This window comes from Papio anubis, chromosome 7 (genome assembly GCF_008728515.1).
Source record: "Papio anubis isolate 15944 chromosome 7, Panubis1.0, whole genome shotgun sequence".
In the NCBI taxonomy this organism is placed as follows: domain Eukaryota; kingdom Metazoa; phylum Chordata; class Mammalia; order Primates; family Cercopithecidae; genus Papio; species Papio anubis.
This window is the reverse complement of record NC_044982.1, coordinates 103757088-103778296: the sequence shown is the minus strand read 5'-3', so window position 1 is coordinate 103778296 and position 21209 is coordinate 103757088. Positions and strand designations below refer to the sequence as shown.

The window sequence follows — 21209 nt, the reverse complement described above, 5'->3', positions numbered from 1 at the left end:
TGTATTTTAATATTGAGAACTCAGATTAACTTTCAGCACTTAAGAGGGCAGTAACTATGCTTCATAAGTTTCTTCGTATCCTTTTAGAAATACAGAGTTCTCTCATTTTTTCTTTAGTTGCCAGTAATCCAGTAATTCTATCAGTAATTATCTTATGGTATCTAAAACTTTAAAAACATGTTTTCTAAAGGTTATGGGGAAATAGTATATAAGAACTGTCATATTCTGCCAGTAGAAGTATAAATGACATAAGCTTTCTGTAGACAACTTGACAGTATCTATGAACAGCTATTGAAATGTACACCATTTGCCCTAACAATTCCATTTCTCTGTGAGAACAAGGACACACAGATGTATGTATAAGGTTGTTCTTCAAAGCAATGTTTATAATAACGTAGAGGAAAGAGACAGGAGGAAGGGTGATAGGGAAAAAAGATACACAACCTAAATATTCAAATAATAGGAGGTGAACTGAAGATAAACTTAAGTCCATACAGAGAAACACTATATAGCCATTAAAATAACTATGTCAGTTACTTGAAATCATATAAAGGTGGCCAGGGGAAACATGTGGATCACTTGAGGTCAGGAGTTCAACACCAGCCTGGCCAACATGGTGAAACCCCATCTCTACTAAAACTACAAAAATTAGCCAGGCGTGGTGGCACGTGCTTGTTATCCCAGCTACTCGGGAAGCTGAGGCAGGAGAGGTGCTTGAACCTGGGAAGCAGAGGTTACACTGAGTAGAGATCACACCACTGCACTCTGGCCTGGGCGACAGAGCGAGACTCTGTCTCAACAACAACAAAAAAGAAATCATATAAAGGTTTATTGATGAAAAGTTTTATAACCTGTTTATGCTCAAGAATACATAAAATATGCCACATATGGCTTGTATATATGCACACATGTACATACACACACTCTCTCTCTACAAGTTTTCAAGTTTGGAAAGAAAAATTATACTAAACAATTTTATCTAGGTAGTGTCATTTATGTGTACTTTTTTGGGACTATAGTTCCTAAATTTCTAGAGGAACTGTATATTACTGTTGTAATAAAAATAAGACTTATTAAAAATGTCTTTCATAAATCACAATAACAATCTGATGACTCCTAGAATGAGAGATTATAAAGTAGAAAACCATAAAAATAAATCTACTGGCAAAGTCAAAGTTACATAAAGTTCTGCCAAAATAATAGCTCACAATGATGTCCCTTTCACATAATTACTCGTTTCAACTCTTGCTAGAATGAGGAATGTGGAGCAGAGTAAGAGTTCTAGAGTAAGATCCACGTTCAAGTACAAACTCAGCCACATACTAACTGTGTGACCCTGAGCAAGTCGAGCCTCTCTGGGCTTCTGTCTCCTCATCCATAAAATGTGGACACTGACACATTTTGTGACGATCAGAGTTACGAGGATGAAAATGAGATAATGGTTTGTAGAGCACTTACTACTACACTTGGCACATGGAATACAGTAATAAATGATGGCAATTATCACTATTATTGTTACTGCATATCAATCAAGAAACAAAATCATGAGTGCTTTAAGGGCAGTGACTACATCTTACTTTGTTTATTCCTCAATCCCTGGCGCCCAGTAGTGTGCCTGACACACAACAGGCCTTAAATAAAATGTTGAATGAAGTATATATAAAATTAGCTATTAATTTCTCTGAGCCTCAATTTCCTTTTCCGGTAAAATCATAAAAACACCTTCCTTGCAGAGATAAGACCTGATCTACATAAGACACTTAGATCAACAATAGCTACCAATAGATCAATAATGGTTCCCAATAAATGACAGCTATTATATTAGTGAATTTGTCCCTGCAGATTTCAACATGCATCAAGGCTGACGGGAGAGAATAAATACAATTTTTCTTCTGAAATAGTATTTGAGTCCCAAGATAGCTCACAGATGAACCAATACCTTTACTTGAGCTCGGGAAAGAAAACTCTCCATTTACGGGCACATATCCCAGTGAGCTAACTAATAAAGTAGTCATCTTCAGACGGCCACAAGCACTTTTGACAAAGCAGCCAAAACAATTCTTTACCACAGAGGGGGTAAAAGAGGAGTATTTCAAAGAATCTATGCACTTAGGACATAAACATAATATTTACAAAAAGTGCTATGAAAAGCAATGTATCAATTGCTCCTGGGCCTTCAAATAAAAGCTTTTAAGACACCGTTTTTATATACATTGTCAAATGAATTATTAAGGAAATACAAGATTTATGGAGGTATTCAATTACCTTAAAAAATTATTTTCTTTCACAAAGATCAAAATATTTGGGAATGCATCATTTAAAAAATAATCCTCCGGAGGGAAAAAAATTACCAAATTCAATGGGGTGAAAAAAGACTACTGATATAAAAACAAAAATAATTATGTATAAATCATAGCATTCCTGTGCTGGTACTTAAGAGAAACAGTCATCTTAAAAAAAAAAGGACTCAAAAAAAAACTGCACAGATCAGTAATTTGTGCAGCCTTAATTTTCCATGTCTAATTTGACAGAAACCTCAAATTTCATATAAAAGTGCTTAATACAAGGTTTATAGTCCTATTTCTGCAATTACTCTGCTGAAAGGAAAACAGGCTACTCAGCACTCATTTGCTTTGAGTTAAAGTTGTCTGTTTCATATCCTGGAAATCTATCATGCCTTGTTTTACAGAGGCATTTCATGGTTTACAGTATTATACATTAGAGTAAAAATACCATTTAAAAATCACTAAAAAGAATAGTTTGTAGTGACTTTCAGGACAATAGGATGAACGTATTACAGTAAAGCATGGGTGAATTTTAAGGTACATGAATTATATCAAAACAAAGCTTTTAAAAAAAAATGCATGCAGAGAATAGCAAAATCTTGCTAGAATCTGGGTAATGAGTATATAAGAGTCAATTCTACTGTTCTATTTTGAATATGTTTTACAATCATAATTTTGTGTTTTAATTACGCCAGCCATCATGCACCCACATTCTTAGGTCAACCATCCATATGCCAATGATGAAGTTGCTGAAGAGGTTAAAATGTGAAGTGACAGAACCCTACGTGGACCAAGCACAAAAACCAGACAAGAGCTGTATAAATTTTACCACCAAACTTGGTCATCACCAAACCTCCATTTAATATGGTGTCTTCTCTTTCCCCAAAAGGAATGCTTTAAACTGACCAAAATCAAACTAAAACTGATGCTAGAAAAGAAAAAATAAAAATCTGTTCATTTATTCGCAACAGGATGGATTTTATTAAGTTTAATATATACATGTATATGTTATGTGTGTGTAAATGTGTGTGTATATATATACACACATACATATATATGCAAATAGAGTCAAACCTTCATCTTTCTATCAACCCAAATATTTCTTTTTTTTTTTTTTTTTTTTGAGATGGAGTCTTGCTCTGTCACCCAGGCTGGAGTGCAGTGGCGCAATCTCGGCTCACTGCAAGCTCCGCCTCCTGGGTTCACGCCATTCTCCTGCCTCAGCCTCCCGAGTAGCTGGGACTACAGGCGCCCGCCACCACGCCCGGCTAATTTTTTTGTATTTTCAGTACAGACAGAGTTTCACCGTGTTAGCCAGGATGGTCTCCATCTCCTGACCTCGTGATCCACCCGCTTTGGCCTCCCAAAGTGCTGGGATTACAGGCATGAGCCACCACGCCCGGCCTATCCCAAATATTTCTTGAGAAGTAACTATTATGTGCCATTGTTGCTGGGGATACAGCAATAAACAAAGCGGATAAAATTTGCCCTCAGGAAGTTCATAATCTGGGAGGAAAGACAGACATGTGATATTATTACCTTACCCCATCTATTCAGTGGACAATATGACAGTGCATCCTACTAAATTAACCGGGGAAAGGAAATGAACACTGGGCAAAAACAATATGGAAAAATCAAAGAGGTAACCAAAAAAAAACACAACTCAAATCCCTAATCTAAATAGGAAAAACAATCATTTATTGGATTGTTTGGAAACCAGCTAGGTTTCCAAAAGAAAACTTCTATCTTGTCTTTTATACATATAATCTGTCCTATTTAAAAAGTCTCCCTTTTCAAAAAGATAAATAAACATTACCTTCAGACAACCTTTCAAATAAAAGAGTAACTTTAACCATTTAACCATTAAACAATCTCAATTATTCATAATTCATATATAGTATTACTCAAGATCCGGCTGTACAGTATTTCTTCCAAGTTACCATAAATCTTGGCAGAAGAGAAAAATAAGCTTAAACCTGGGTGTATTTCATGTTACAAAGAGGTTCAACAGCCACAGTCAACTCATCCCACCTTTAAATTTTCAGATTTCAAGAAGAGAAGGAAAGGGATGGGGGGGAAAAAGACTTGAAAAACAACACTATTGGATACAGGCAAAAGTTCAGGGCCATTCTTATACAGCCCCATTAAAAGAACAGATTATCATTCATGACAAAAATGTAATTAAATATACACGCCAAGCTATCAGAATTCTTCCCCTTTCTGCCATCACATACTAAGGTTTCTCTGGCAAGGTTATCTACACAAAGATTCCGCTGAACAATGAACAGTCCCTCTGAACAATAGGCTATAAGCAATAATGAAAAGGAACTTGCATGTCCTGTCTTAGGAAATTACCCAGACACAGAATTATTTATCAAATAATTCTATTTACTATACTGTATTGGAAAAAGAAAAATGTTTATGGTAATAAGGTTAGCAACAATAGTAAGAAAATTAGTTACTCCAAGCAAAGTAGAAACGAGTCGTTCCAACTCTGAAGAATCCTCACTAATGTGAAAATATCCTCTGTTCCATTTCATGTCCAAGAGCCTAAGTTTTGTATCTTTCTCTGGCCATCCTTCTAGGACTCAGTGAAAGGTAAGTCAGCAAATACCATTTCACAGAACAAAAGAACTCAAGGACAAAAGAGCAGTAACCTGCTCGAGGTCACACAGTCGATTATGTGACAGAACCCAGCTAAACTGTAACTACTGTCTCCTTCCAACTACAAACCTTGCCAAGTTAAAGCCATTTTACCAGGGGGTGGGAGGAGAGGAGATGGAGTCAGGTGACAAGCAGTAGTGAGGAAACTAGCAAAGTATCTAGTTACAGAGCTATTATTTCCTAAATCACGAGTTAAAAATAAAAGATTTCTTATCCAGAAATTAACATGCGTGCTCCATTCATTTGCCAGAGTCTCTGCTCCAACAACATCCTGGCCTTCAAAATGCTCAAATGGATGAATCAAGGACAATTCACATTTAAGGGACTACGAAGAGAAAGCTGCATTACCTGACCCGGGTCTTTCCCCAACCATTCCACCTGTGTCTTTTGTTGGGTCCACATAATCCACTCCCCTGCATTACGCAGAAGATATGCACCCAAAATCCATGTTTGATATGAGCCAAACTGGGCTGAAAGCTAGGGGGGTAAGAAAAGATGTTTAGAACGTCATGGTGCACACCTATATTTTTCTTACTGAGGGCTTGCTTACTCCTTCTCCTGCTAACACTTCAGTACTACTAAAATGAACCTAAAAAACTGGTTTTTCAACTTCCTATATAGGTTACACATGAACTAATTAAATGTAAAACACTTTGAAGATGTGAACAAATGTGTAAATGTTAATTATTAATGTCCATCCACAAAGCTTCTGTATATGAAGGAAAATACAATTCTATTGGCAAGTTTCTGCTACTTTCAAGGCACAAATATGGAAGCCTAGCATGTTTTTAAGAATTCTAGAAAAACTTTAAGAGAAGACCACAATGATTTTCTATTGACACCAAGATCAAGATGGAATTTTAAGCTGGCTACTTTGGATATAATTATATCAAAGTGAAAAAAAATGTGACTTATAGCAGATATAATAAAACTAGAGTTATGTTTATAGTCACAATGTCCCAGATGAAAGCTGTAATTGACTTGAAAAGCAAACTTAAATCCCTAAACCCTAGTTTTTTCATCAAAAAAGGGAGCGAGAATAATATCTATCTTACAGGATTATTGTAAGGAATTAAGAGAATGTAAATGAACATAATATGCAGGTAAACACACAAAAGTTTATTCTTCCCTTTAGCAACTTTACTTTTTTGAAAACACCTTTTAGAAAATGACCTCAAAAAACCTCTCTAGACTGGACATACACACTATTCTATGCTCTAAGGATACACACAGCACCATTTTGGCAGGAATGCCCAAGCAAAAGCTTTGGCTATTACTGCCCACTGACCCATGCATGTCTTTAATCCTTGAAGGGAGGAAGCACCTCAGCCAGTCCCTAAGGCTTCATGTGATAAAATGAACACTTAGAACTCTACTTCCCAACTCTTGTTACCATATTTTTTTCCCCAAATAACTCCCAAACTGCAAAGTCTCATCTACAGTTCCTTTGTATTCTGAGCCCAGCCGCTCTGTGCACAAAGCATCCAAGAAGATGCACGCTCTGTGTACAAAGCATCCAAAAACCATTTTCTTCCAGCTTGTTAAAGGTAAAAGAAATTATTTCCATGCAATGTCACAACGGACCTCCCTTCTCCCACGCCAGAAACACACCCACTTAGACAAGGCAGAACTCAAATGCCAAGGATAATAGATTAATTCACAAATACCACCCAAATCATTATGTTTTTAGAAGTGATTCACGAATTACTGGAAATGTCAAATTTGTCAAAAGCCCCTGTCATATCCACCACCTTTATCTTTAGCACAGCTATCACCCGGGAAAAAGAATACTTCTAAAAATCTAAGTCAATGTTTACGGTATAATTCAGATTTTAAAACAAAATAACTTCAAGCTCAGTTCAATTTTTCTGAAGAGATCTGCCCACCACAATGCAACATAAAGTACTCTTTCAACAAAATAGTGCCGCAATTAGCCCGGTGGCAAAAGCATGTGCTAACAATTTTTCCAGGAACGGTTATGGACTCATATCAAAACCACCCACAGCCAGGTGCAGTGGCGTGTGCCTGTAGTTACAGCAACTAGAAAGGTTGGGGTGGGAGGATCACTTAAACCCAAGAGTTCAAGTCCAGCCTAGGCAACAGAGCAAAACCTCATTTCTGGAAAAAAAAAAAAAAAAAAAAAAAAAACTCTTAATTGATTCCCATCTATGATTAAGATTATTCTGTAATCCCAGCACTTTGGGAGGCCAAGGCGGGTGGATCACGAGGTTAGGAGATCAAGACCATCCTGGCCAACATGGTGAAACCCCGTCTCTACCAAAAATACAAAAATTAGCCGGGCGTGGTGGCACATGCCTGTAGTCCCAGTTACTCAGGAGGCTGAGGCAGGAGAATCGCTTGAACCCAGGAGGTAGAGCTTGCAGTGAGCCGAGATAGCACCACTGGACTCCAGCCTGGGTGACAGAGCGAGACTCCATCTAAAAAAAAAAAAAAAATTATTAAGGGCTCAAATTTTTAAGACAACAGACTATACATAGTAAAATAATGGAATGAGTAATATCAGCAACTACAAACAAATGAAACCCACTACCCTAGAAACTCACCAACTGAGCCCAACCTCAAAAAATATCAACTCCTTTTATTAAGGATAAGAATACGGCCGGGCGCGGTGGCTCATGTCTGTAATCCCAGCACTTTGGGAGGCCGAGGCCGGTGGAACACAAGGTCAGGAGTTCAAGAACAGCCTGGCCAACATGGTGAAACCTCATCTCTACTAAAAATACAAAAATTAGCAAGGAATGGTAGTCTCAGCTACACAGGAGGCTGAGGCAGGAGAATTGCTTGAATCTGGGAGGCAGAGGTTGCAGTGAGCCAAGATCGCAACACTGCATTCCAGTCAGGGTGACAGAGAGAGACTCTGTCTCAAAAAAAAAAAAAAAAAAAAAAAGAACAAGGGGCCAGGTGCAGTGGCTCACACCTATGATCCCAGCACTTTGGGAGGCCAAGGTGGGTGGATCGCTTGAGTCTAGGAGTTCAAGAACAGCCTGGACAACATGGCAAAACACCATCTCTTCAAAAAGTACAAAAATTAGCTGGGCATGGTGGTGCACACCAGTGGTCCCAGCTGCTCAGGAGGCTAAGGTGGGAGAATCCTTCAGCCCAGAAAGCAGAGGTTGCAGTGAGCTGAGGTCGCGTCACTGCACTCCAGCCTAGACCCTGTCTTAAAAAAAAAAGAATAAAGACAAATATATACACTGCAGAAAATCAGAAGATCAAAAGTTACCCTCATCAACTTTGCAGTAGCCTCCTTCTAGACTATCTTCATACATGTGTATGTGAAGTACATTCAAATAATACACTTGCATCACATTAAAACATCATTATCTTTCCACTATCACCAATATCCTTAGAGACTACAAATGGAAAATATAGTTCACTAATATTTTTATCATGCTCAGAGAAGAAAAGTTTTCAGGATGTTTGGAATCCTAACTAATTTTGATATAATATGCAAGACAATTGTTTTAGGTCACTACCATCTTCCTTCATTCATATCTAGCCTTCCTTTAATTATTATACATAGTGGTGGTTGTTTTATGACTGTCATGATTACTAACTACTATGCCATGAGCCCCAATTATGGAGCTTTATATATCCCTAATTCCCACTAAAACCTCCCACTCTCCCTTCTCTGTCTACAATTCTCTAATTCATACATCCAGTCCAGATCATCACTGAACTCCAGAACTGTATATCCATATGCTTACTGATAACTTCACTTAAAAATTTCACGGACGTCAAACTTAGCATATCAACAGGGAAATCACAATTTCAACCTCTCAGCAAACTGATTCCACATCTTCCCCATTTACCCAGTTGTTCAGACAAAACACCTAGGAATCGTCCTTAATTTCTTTCTTTCCTTTAGAACCTTTTTCCAATCTGTAAGTAATCCTATCAGTTCTATTTTCAGTGTATATGGATTCAAACCACTTCTCACCACTTTCCCTGCTACCACCCTAATCCAAGTCATCATCTTCTCTAGGCTGAACTACTGCAAATCTCTGAACTAGTCTCTGCGTTTCCACTACTGCTCCCTATGCCAAGAGTAAAGTTTTTAAAGCCGAAATCAGCTCTTGTCATGCCTTGCTTAAATCCTTCAGCTGTTTCTCACCATACTAAAGAGCCTATTTGATCTGGTCTCTGGCTACACATACAAACCTTATCTCCTCACGCTCTTTCTCACCCATTCCAGCCACACCAGGCTCCCTGTTCATTCTCCCACCTCAGGCCCTCTGCACTTGATGTTCCTTTCATATTGAACACACTTCCCCTGACTCTTCATTTGGCTAGGTTCCTTGATTTTCTTCAGGTCTATTCAAATCTCACCTCCTCAGTAAGGCCTTGTCTGACCTCCCCAATCTCTGCTAGTACTCTTCATATCCTTCCTAGAATCATCACCACCAGACATGACTGCAATTGTTTGTTCACTGGTTTATTTTCTACTTCCCTCAATAGGATATAGATTAACAGCAGCAACTACAGATGTCACTGAATTCCCATTACCTAGAACGGTGCCTGACAAAAGGTACTTGAAAAAATTTACAAACATCCCTAACAAGGTATGTCATATAATCATTTGCCAAAAGAGAAAAGAGAAGATCAGATCTCAGAGACAAATAACTTACCTAAAGCTGCATGGTAAACAAACAGCAAATGCGCCTGAAAGAGCCACCACTCTATCCACTGACTCACTACAACTTGTGACATAAAGCATATATGCTAGGAAACAAAAACGCAAAAGCAAGTATTTCTACATGAAAACACCAGATCCCAAGTGTTACAGCTCTTTTAGAATTTGTCTAGCAGGTTTTCTGGTTTTCACTGGAAGACTCCCCCAGGGGGGGGGGGGGCAGAAAATAATACATTATAGTGATCCTTCTCCTTCTGTTTATCACCATAGCAATTCATTGATTAATCTTAGGTATGTACCATGTGCCTCTTCAACTAAAAGATATCTACATTTTTTCTGTTATTTCCCACAAAGCAATGGCTGAGCTACTATCAGAAGATAGTCAACAAATACTTCTTTCTTATTTATACTCCCAAAGATTTTGAGAATCCTGTAATGAAACTTTCTGAACCACCAACAAAGCACACTCACCCAAAGGACTTCAGCTGCTAACCACGACAGAGTAACTGGATCCAGATTTATCCTGCCATTCTCCCTAACTACTAGAAAAGTGGACAAAATGTATGAGGCAGCATCCTTTAGAGCCTGGACAACAGGCAGCACAGAACTGCAATCCCAAAGAGAAGGGAACAAATAAGATAAGCCCTAAAATTGCCCCAGCTTTCTGGCGGGAGGTACCTTCTAGACCATGGTGCAATGAGGAGAATCAAGCACAACATGGCAGCTTTGTCAAGTTTAGAAGACAAACATAGCTTGGGAAGGCTAAGGAGTCTGAAAATTGCAGAGTACGAGAGAAGAGGAGGGAGTTGCATGAAAAAGGAGCTCCAGAAATCAGCATAGAGGCCGATGAGTCTCACACTTAGTAGTAAGCCAAGCATGCACGTTGTAAAAATACATGACGGCAAACAAAGAATCACCCAGGAACTGTAAGCTAAATGATCCCCAAAATTCACACAGGTCTGGGAGACATTTGTGTTCTCAACTGCCAGAATAGAGTCCTCACAGGACGCCCAATTCTTCAATGAAAACTACAGGGGCTTCACGCCTTAGTAATGGGGTGTAGCAAGCAACTTAAACCCATAAGTTTGGCAACTTAACTTGCCAAAACAAAGTATGATACTCTTTAAAGCAATGGTTCTTGTGTTTGAAATAACTTTACCCCTGAGGAGACATTTGACATTTAACAGATAAGGACTCAACAACTATCATGAATATTATATATATGATCAAGAATCTATTTTAAAAATGAACATAACTGGAAACAAATGGAAGAGATAAAAAAAGATTCAGTAGCAAATGGAACCCAAAGACATGTAAAAAATAATACATCACGACTAAATGAGTATTATCACAAGAATGCAAAGCTATTTCAACATATTACACCAGACTAAATAAGAAAAAACATATGATTATATAAATATAGAAAAACCTTTGACAACATTCAATAGCTATTAATGACAAAAACTCTCAGCAAACTAAACATAGAAGGCAACTTCCTCAACTTGATAAAAGACATCTACAAAAACAAACACCTATGGCTACCATCATTTTAATGGTCAAACACTCAGTGTTTTCCCTTCTAACATCAGGAAAAAGGAAAGGATGCCCACTTGTAAAATTCCTATTACACATTATACTGAGGGTCCTGGACAGTTCAGCAAAGTAACAAAAAGAAATCACACCCGGCGCAGTAGCTCACGCTTGTAATCCTAGCACTTTGGGAGGCCAAGGCAGGCAGATCACTTGAGGTCAGGAGTTTGGGACCAGCCTGGTTAACACGGTGAAATCTGGGCTCTACTTAAAAAAAAAAAAAAAAAACTTAGCCGGGTGTGACAGCATGTACCTGTAATCCCAGCTGTTTAGGAGGCTGATCCATGAGAATCACTTGAACCTGGGGGGCTACAGGTTGCAGTGAGCCGAGATCGCACCACTGCACTCCAGCCTGGGCGACAGAGCAAGACTCTATCTCAAAAAAAAATAAAAAAGGAAATGAAAGTATACAAAGTGAAAACGAAGTCAAACTGCCCTTATTTGCCAATTACATTACTGCCTATGCAGAAAATTCCAAAAATCTACAAAAAAAGCTTCTATTACTAAAAATGAGTTTAGCAAGGGTGTAGGATCCAAGGTCAGCATATAATATAAAATGATCTTTCTATATACCAGCAACGAACAACTGGAAATTGAGAAATATCATTCACAACAGCACCACAACACATGAAACACATGTATGAGATTACAAAACACATGCAAGATCCAATTGCTAAAAACTACAAAACACTAATCAAAAATCTAAGAAGGTCTAAATAAATATATATACCATGTTCATGGCTCATTATTAAAATGTCAATTGCCCCTAACTGATTTCCAGCTTCAACACAATGCCAATCAAAAACCCCAGCAGGCTGGGCATGGTGGCTCATGCCTGTAATCCCTACACTTTGGGAGGCCACGGTGGGAGGATCACTTCATCCCAGGAATTTGAGACCAGCCTGGGCAACATAGAGAGACTCTGTCTCTACAAAAATAAAAAAATTAGCCAGGCATGGTAGTGCATGACTGTGATCCCAGCTACCTGGGAGGCTGACGTAGGAGAATCACTTGGGCCCAGAAGATCAAGGCTGTGGTGAGTGGTGATCCTACCACTGCATTCCACACTTGGCAACTGAGTGAGACCCTATCTTTTTTTTTTTTTTTTTTTTTTGAGAAGAACTCTCGCTCTGTCACCCAGGCTGGAGTGAAGTGGCACAATCTCGGGTTACTATAACCTCCATCTCCCGGGTTTAAGCAATTCTCCTGTCTCAGCCTCCCAAGTAGCTGGGATTACAGGACCCACCACCACACCCAGCTATTTTTTGTATTTTTAGTAGAGACGGGGTTTTGCCATGTTGGCCAGGCTGGTCTCGAACTCCTGATCTCAGGTGATCCTCCTGCCTCAGCCTCCCAAAATGTTGGGATTACAGGCACGAGTCACCACACCTGGCCGAGATCTCATCTTAAAAAAAAAAAAGAAGAAAAACTCAGAAGGACTTGTAGATAAGAGCAAGATGAATCTAAAATATGCACAAAAAAGCAATGCAACTAAAATACCCAAAAAACAATTCTGAAAAATAATAACTCACACTACCTGATTTTAAAACTTACTCTAAGGTGACAGTAATCAACAGTGAGGTGATAAAGAAATGAAAGACACAGATCAATGGAATAGGAGAGAGAATCCAGAAACACATTCACACATTTATGACCAACTTGCAAAAAAAAAAGGGCAAAAAGGTAATCAACAGAGAAAGGACAGTCTTTTCAAAAACTTGCTGGAAAAATTGTAAATCCATCCACAAAAAAATAAGCTCAAAGCATACCTTGTACTATTTAGGAAAATTAAATCAAAGCAGATAATAAACTTAAATATAAAATTTTAAACGATAAAACTTATAGGAGAGCCAGGCACAGTAGCTCACGCCTGTAATCACAGCACTTTGGGAGGCTGAGGTGGGCAGATCACTTGAGGTCAGGAGTTCGAGACCACCCTGGCCAACATGGTGAAACCCCATTTCTACTAAAAATATAAAAATTAGTCAGGTGTGGTGGTGGGTGCCTGTAATCCCAGCTACTTGGGAGGCTGAGGCAGGAGAATTGCTTGAACCCAGGAGGCGGAGGTTCCAGTGAGCAAGATCTCGCTCACTCCAGCCCGGATGACAGAGCGAGACTCCATCTCTAAAAAAAGTAATAACTTCCAGGAGAAAACACAGGGGAAAGTCTTTGAGCTCTTAAGCTAGGCAAAGATTTCTAAACTATTATATCAAAAGCATGATCCACTTGGGGGGAAAAAAAAAACCCAAAACTAAACACTGGATATCATAAAAATTAAGAACTTCAGCTCTTCAAAAGACATTATTAAGACAAGCAGGCTGGGCACAGTGGCTTGCACCTGTAATCTCAGCGCTTTGGGAGGCCGAGGCGGGTGGATCACTTGAGGTTAGGAGTTCGAGATCAGCCTGGCCAACATGGAGAAGCCCCATCTCTACTAAAATACAAAAATTAGCCAGGATTGGTGGTGAATGCCTGTAATCCCAGCTACTCGGGAGGTTAAGGCAGGAGAATCACTTGAAACCAGGAGGCAGAGGTTGCAGTGAGCCAAGATCACACCACTGTACTCCAGCCTGGGTGACAGAGTGGAACTCCATCTCGAAACAAACAAAAAAAGACATTTATTAAAACAAGTAAAAACAGACTAGGAGAAAATATTTGCAAATCATATATTTGATTCCAGAGTATATCCAAAAACTCATTTTTTTAAAGCAAAAGATTTTGAATTGACATCAAAAAATGACAAGTAATCAGATGAAAAGATACTTAATATCATTAGTCATTGGGCAAATGAATAAAAAGGCTACATTCTGTGTGATTCCATTTTGACAACATTCTTGAAAAGGCAAAAAACCATGGAGACAGAAAACAGATCAGCGATTTCCAGAGTCTGGAGGTAGAGAACGGGTTGAGTACAAAAGGGCTAAGAAGATTTTTGGAGAATGAAGGAACCGTCCTATTTGAAGCAGCGGATATATGAATGTATATACCTGTTAAAACTCAGGATGTTACACTAAAATGGCTGAATTTTAGTGAGTGTGAACTATACATATGAATAAAGAATGAAAAAAAGAGACTAAAGAGACATAATGATGTGCTGAGTGAACTTTAATTTTACCCTGTCCAAAATTTTTCTTAATCAACTATAAAAGATATTTGGGGGACAAATACAGAAACTTGAATAGGTATTGAATAACATTATAGAATTAATGTTACTCTTTCTTGTGAATAACTGCAGTTGGTTATGTAGAAAAAGGGTCAGCAAATTTCTGTAAAAGGCCAGATAGTAAATATTTTCTGCTTTGTGGATCACACGGTCTCTGCTGTAACTACTCAACTCTGCCACTATAGCATCACAGTACCCAGAGAAGACCTTACAGAGTGATGTGAATGGTAAAAAACCTCACACCTTTTCCTTCTCTCCCATCCTAGCATCCATATCATACAAACACACTGGTATCCACCTTCCCCAGGCACTGAACACAGCATTGCCCCACACAAATGTTCATACAATCACAGTATTTCAGTACGAGGTCCATCCTTCCAGCAAGGTCTGACAAAAACGCACTATCCATTCATCATCAACTTGCAGGTGGACAAGAAAATTATAAATATGAGGACAAATGCATGAAACAAACTTTCTTCCACTGACCAGTGAGGACAGATGTATGAAACAAGCTTTCTCTTTTTTTTTTTTTTTTGAGACGGAGTCTCGCTCTGTTGCCCAGGCTGGAGTGCAGTGGCATGATCTCGGCTCACTGCAACCTCCACCTCCCGGGTTCAAGCGATTCTCCTGCCTCAGCCTCCCAAGTAGCTGGGATTAAAGGCATCTGCCACCCTGCTGGGGTAGTTTCTGTATTTTTAGTAGAGATGGGGTTTCACCATGTTGGCCAGGCTGGTCTTGATCTCCTGACCTCAACTGATCTGCCCGCCTCGGCCTCCCAAAGTGCTGGGATTACAGGCATCAGCCACCGCGCCAGGCTATGAAACAAACTACAGCTTTCTCCTCTCTCCCCATTTACAGCAGTAAGACAGCCTAACCTGGGAAAGACAGAGAGAGAGGGAAGCTACTTCCAAATGGACACCTGTCCCCATCAGTTATAACCAAGTCTATTCAAGTGCTAAATGTTAACTTTAAAAGAAGGGAACATCAAAAGTCCAAGTTTCTTTGCCTAGCTTTGTCAGGAATGTTTTTACCCTCAATCTGTAAGTGTGATCAAATATAATTTTTAAAGGTTTACCCTCAATCTGTAAGTTTGACCAAATATAATTTTTAAAGGTTTACTACAATCTCTTCATCAGAAAACTAATGGAAAAATGGAATAAAATCTATAGAAATGTCCTTAACACGTAAATATTTCTAGAATGTATCTATTCCACCTGGTACTGTAAGTATTCTAAACTATGCTAATATAACTGATTTAAATCACAGCTTTCTTCTGTAAATGGTGGTACCTTTAAAGTGTTATCTTGAAGGGGAAGTGATTTGCTCATGTCTCTGTACTGAACTAACACTGTTAACACCCAGTCCAGTTCCACCTTAAACAAGTCTGAGAAATACAGACATATTCCACACTTATTATTTGTCAAGACTAGGGTAAAATAAATAAAATTGGAACACATATCCTCTTATGACTGATGAACTGAAAACAATCCATCTCTCACTGTTTCCTAAATAGCACAGTCACAAAGAGCTCTACCATACCAAGCACTCTGCAAGTCCCACTCTCAAAGGAAGACTCACAGGTGACTGAGAAGATAAACTCGCTATTGTTTCCATTATCCTTCAGTTCATCTGGCACCTTTGAAGAAATAGATTTAGATAAGACTCACAAGTCTCAAGGCCCCTTCTTTATGAAAGAATTAGCTAAGCCTCTATACTCAGAAGCATCAGACTTTTAAGAATGCTTAAGTAAAAATGTATCAAAATTATTCTCATGACAGCTACCAGGAAATAGCTACTTACTCCATGTTAGATACTGCAGTTAAGTACCTCACATAGTTTCACTGATGCCTAAGAACACTGCAAAGCATGTTACTAACCCTTCCAAAGTAGGAAACTGAAGCGCTGAGAGGCTATGCTACTAGTCAATGGAAATGTGGGGATGTGAACTCTACCTAGCTCTAAAGGGTGTACGTTTTTTTTTAAATTTCTAATTTTTTTCCAATTTCACAATGGAGGGAGAGTTGTCACTACAATTTTAATAACTTCACCAGTTGGGTGGGGTGGCTCACATCCGTAATTCAAACACTGTGGGAGACTGAGGTGGGAGGATGGCTTGGGTCCCCGGGAGAAAACTGGGAAACAGTGAGATTCCGACTCTAAAAAAATAATAATTTCACCAAAACGGGGGGGGGGGGGGGGCAGATTTCTAAATCGGAATCTCTTGTTGAAATCCTTAGAGCACTAGTTAAGCCCCACATCTTTTCAAAAAATAACTGACAGATTTTTTAAAAGGTTAGAAATCCTTTTAAAGTAAATTTCATCACAGATCTGCAAGTGAATTGTCATTTTGGACAAGTGCCCAGAGTTAGTGGCTCTCTCCTGTGCACACTAGCTACCACTAGGCAGTAAAAATAATTTACCCAATTCAAACACATACTGTGCCTGCGCTATGTTAAGACTACTGGCAAAGAGGGTACAAAGCTAAGTAAGGTCTATCAGAGCCCTCAAGGAGTTAAGGACTAGAGGAGGAGTCCATTTATAGTACAGTATGTGTGCAGTTACCATTTAGTCAAGGCAAACGAAGTGTGAGAAATCCTAAAACAATAGTACCTACAGGGTAACATGCCATCACGGCCCAGAGAAGGAAAGCAACTGGTGCACTCATCACGTTATGTTGTCAGCAGTACTTGCTTACATTGTGTCCCTCCCTGACAATCCCTTCCAACCTGTCAACCAACCTCCTTCCCCACAATCACACACACACAACCACACAACCAGGAAGGGAAGCCATCGAGCGAGTATTGTGAATCCTAAAACTGGCTCTGTAGTTTAAAAGTGCAACGCCTGTGCCTGAAGAAAATTTGTCTTTAGCTTCATCAGGTGAAGAAAATTGGTTTTATAACACAAAGCCCACCAAACCAGAAAAGCCCAGGAACGCTTCTCCAAATGACCCACTTAGCATGAGAAATTACTCGGAGCAAACTGACACACAGTATTTCTCAAATTTTTCTTTTTCACTTAGCAGAAGGTAAAGGAATACAACTGAAGTTAACAGTAAATGATACTCTGGCCATTTTGTTCCACTATGAATGACAGACATTTAAGCTAGTTCCATCTGGGGAACTGAAACCGAATCATGTTCATATCATAAGTCACATAAACCAAATACAGTGGAATACGTGCACCCGAACTTGGCAAAACTTGTACTTAATGCAGCCTGCAAATCCCCAAGAGTCCACGACGGAATACAAGAACAGTAACAATGATTTATCTCAACTGATCTTAGCTCCTTCATAAACTTGCCAATAATGAACCTTTCAAGAACTTCACCGTTTGTCCTCATCTGAGCAATCCAATGGTTTAGAAAAACTGAAGAAACTGCTTCTTCGAAAAATAAAACAATTGTTGCGGGGGAGTACTAACAACAACAGCAACAAAAGGCACACTGGTTTTTACTGAACTGAAGCAATAAACTCTCCAAATAACTTCATTAAGCAGTGTTATAGCAAAGAAAGAACACCAAAATACCGCTCAATCCAACTTTCATTGTGAATTCCGGGATCTAGAAAATTAAATGTGACGGTATCACTCTGCTATAAAAACTATTTCCAAAACAAAACAAACCTATCTAACTCCTTTCTTGATTTTTTTTTTTTTTAGATAAAGTTTTAGGGTTTTTCCTTTTTTCAACTTCACATACTTATTGGCTTTGCAAAAAAAAAAAAAAAAAAAAAAAAGCCATTTTTCCCAATTTACAAAAAAAAAAAAAATTTAGTTTCAAAGTACAGCTGCAAGTTGGACCGGCTGCACGGGTCCCAGAGCGCTTGGGGATCGCACAGGTCTCCTGGGCCGCTCAACTCGGAGCGGCGCGGTTTCAGCCGGACCGCGCCCCGGAGAAGCGGCGGAGAGGTCACAGCAGGCGGGCTCCGCCGGACAGGTTTAACGTCCACGTCGGCCCAGGGGAGCCGCTCCCTCGCGCCCGCAGCACATGTTCGCGGCGCGGACTCCACACTAGGGCCGCCCGCCCCAGGGGAGGAGTAAGTCCACCCCAGCGGCGCCGACTCGGGTACCCGGGGCAGGGATTCGGGGCCTCGCTGGGGGCGGAGCGCCTGAGGGAGCATCCGCCGCCAGGCGCGCCCCCCACCCAGAAAGCGGCGACCGCCCCCAAGTTGGGCTGCGGAGTGGGAGTCGCGCCGAGCCCCAAGCAGACAATGCGGGAGAAGGGTGATCCGAAGGGAGGAGGGGTCCGCAGAGCTGAGGTCCCGGCAAGGCCCGGCGACCCGTCCGTCCCACCCGCCCCCGAAACCCCCACAGCCCCCGCCCCTCCTCCGGGGCCCGCCCCACCGAGCAACCGCAGGGGACTGGCCACACTCCGCACCCCGACCCCTCCTCAAAGCACAAAACTTCCCCCAACTCCGCCAACTAAGTTGCGCTCTCACCGTGCGGCTCCCGGGGCTCCCCCGCGGGCCGAGCCGGGACAGCTCCTCACCTTCGCCGCGGAGAAAGACAATAGACGGCCGCTCCCCCAGCGGCGGCTAAAGCGGCGGCAACCGAGGCAAGCAATGAACACGGCAGTCTCGGCGGAGCACAGGCGCTTCACCGCGGCTGCTCGGGCTCCGCGCTGGCCCTGCACACAGCCAGCCCACCCGCGCATGCGCCGAAAGTTGCTCGGGGGTGGGCGGGGCACGCGGGCGGGCGGTAATGCCTGCGAGTCCTCCCGTGAGTACACGCGGAGCAAGAACTGCGAGCTGGGATTGCACGGCAGAGCTGCCCATCCCACTCCACGAGACCAATAGTAAAGCTCCTGGGCGGGGCAGTCAGGTTGCTAAGGGAGGCTGAGGTTGACCGCCGCTGCTGCTCCGCGGCAAAGTGATCAGAGTAGGGTGGCTGGCAGAGGCTGCTCTGGGAAATGCCCACCCACGGTCTCCTCTCCACCCTGTCTCCAGAAACCGCCCTTCCTCTGTGTGCCGGTGGTTACCTGAGCTGCAGCACTTAGCTACACATCGTGAAATGATTTACTCCTCTATTTCCCCCACTTCAACTCAGGAAGTGGGGTTTAGTCTTCTGTGTGCACAGCCTAGGACAGTCTAAGGTATTAGGTATTAAATATAGGTTTTAAACAAGTGTTGGATGGATGCAAGGCGCTATGGCGGAATCACAATTGTGACAGTGCATTCCGTGAACTTTTGGCTACTCGATCACCGCAAAGTCATTCCGTGTTCGAGCTGCAAATGACCTCAGAAATCATCTGGTTGCTTTGAGAAACAAAGTGTGGTCCGGGTACCAACGGTGCTGGTAACCACCGACCCACAGAGGAAGGGCGGTTTCTGGAGACAGGGCGGAGAATATATTAGTACACGAAGAAACTTGTTTTTTCAAATAGTTAAGTGTTTCTAGTGCGCATTAGGAGGGAAATGCCTATCAAGTCAAACCATTGTTTCATTAATGTTATTTCTTAGGTCAAATAAAAAGTGGCGAAAAACGAATGCACTTCAAGAAAAGTGTTAAGTAAAAAATTGAGACACTTTATGCAGTTCAAGAACGTGTAAAACTAGTTGACAGTGATTGAAGTAAGAACAGTGGTTAGGCAGGAAGAGAAGGTTATTGGCTGGGAAGGAGGAGGAGGGAACCCTCTGGGGTGGTGGTTCTGTATTTTGACCTGGGTAATGGATAACAAAAGTATATACATGAATAAAAAAATACATCCAGTGCACTTACGATTAGTGCACTTTACACATTTTAAATATGTATTTTTAATGTCAATTTTTAAAAATCTGGTACAGGATATACCCTCACCCCCGCCCCTCCCAAAAAAAGCAAAGACGCAAATGACTGCCATTTGGGAAACACTGATCCTGGCCAGCTCACTAGCAGTGACCACAGGCCGGCTCACTAGCAGTGACCAAACACCTGAGAAAGGGTATTGTGAATTCCTCATGTGTGTACCAGGAACTTCCAATGTTGAATAGCTCCAAATCTCAGAAATGCTCTTAATGTTGAGCTCTGGTGCTCACATATACTTTCTTGTTTTGTCTTTTTTCTTTCTTTCTTTCTTTCTTTCTTTTTTTTTTTTTTTTTTTTTTTTTTTTTTTTTTTTTGAGGCAGAGTTTCTCTCTTGTTGTCCAGGCTGGAGTGCAGTGGTGCGATCTCAGCTCACTGTAACCTCCACTTACAGGGTTCAAACGATTCTCCTGCCTCAGCCTCCCAAGTAACTGGGATTACAGGCATCCACCACCACACCTGGTTAATTTTTTTTATTTTTAGTAGAGATGGTGTTTCACCATGTTGGCCAGGCTGGTCTCAAACTCCTCTATTTCCCCCACTTCAACTCAGGAAGTGGGGTTTAGTCCTCAGGTGATCCACCCACCTTGGCCTCCCAAAGTGCTGGGATTACAGGTATGAGCCACCATGCCCGGCCCTATTTTCTTAATTAAACCTCACCGAATGGCTTTAAAAAAAAAAAAAAAAAAGGTCAAACATGCCCAGTTGTTGATGTGAAAATATTTCCGTATCACTTCATCGTGCTGCTCACCCTCTTCCACTGTTCTCTAATCTGTCCTTGTTGATATTTAAAAGTTGTCACAAGGCCTGGCACGGTGGCTCACACCTGTAATCCCAGCACTTTGTGAGGCTGAGGAGGGCAGATCACTTGAGCCCAGGAGTTCGAGACCAGCCTGGGCATCAGTTGAAACCCCATCTGTACCTAAAAATACAAAAATTAGCCAAGCATGGTAGCCCAGATCTCAGCTATTTGGGAGGCCGAGGTGGAAGGATTGCTTGAGCTCGGGAGGCAGAGGTTGCAGTGAGCCAAATCATGCCACCGTACTCCAGCCTGGGTGACAGAGCCAGACCC

General features: G+C 41.0%; 1 non-coding gene across 1 annotated transcript; it reads left to right on the top strand.

Moving 5' to 3' along the window:
- The first annotated feature begins 9745 nt into the window (after window positions 1–9745).
- LOC116276054 lies at window positions 9746–9807 on the top strand. Its single transcript, XR_004185502.1, has one exon. It is a non-coding gene; the product is annotated as a U7 small nuclear RNA (small nuclear RNA).
- The last annotated feature ends 11402 nt before the right edge of the window (window positions 9808–21209 follow it).